The sequence below is a fragment of the Lottia gigantea genome, assembly GCF_000327385.1.
Source record: "Lottia gigantea unplaced genomic scaffold LOTGIsca_202, whole genome shotgun sequence".
NCBI classification, from domain to species: Eukaryota; Metazoa; Mollusca; class Gastropoda; family Lottiidae; genus Lottia; species Lottia gigantea.
This window is the reverse complement of record NW_008708415.1, coordinates 77,781-78,026: the sequence shown is the minus strand read 5'-3', so window position 1 is coordinate 78,026 and position 246 is coordinate 77,781.

Sequence of the window (246 nt, the reverse complement as noted above, 5' to 3'; positions counted from 1 at the left end):
ATATTGATAGTGTTGACTGTAGTATAATGTCTAGGTTAGTAATGATACAGATATTGATAGTGTATGATTGTAGTATGTAGTCTAGGTCAGTAATGATACAGATATTGATAGTGTTTGACTGTAGTATGTTGTCTAGGTTAGTAATGATACAGATATAAATACTGCTTGACTGTAGTATGTAGTAGCGGTTAGTAAGGATACAGAGAAGTATGTAGTCTAGGTTAGTAATGATACAGATATTGATAG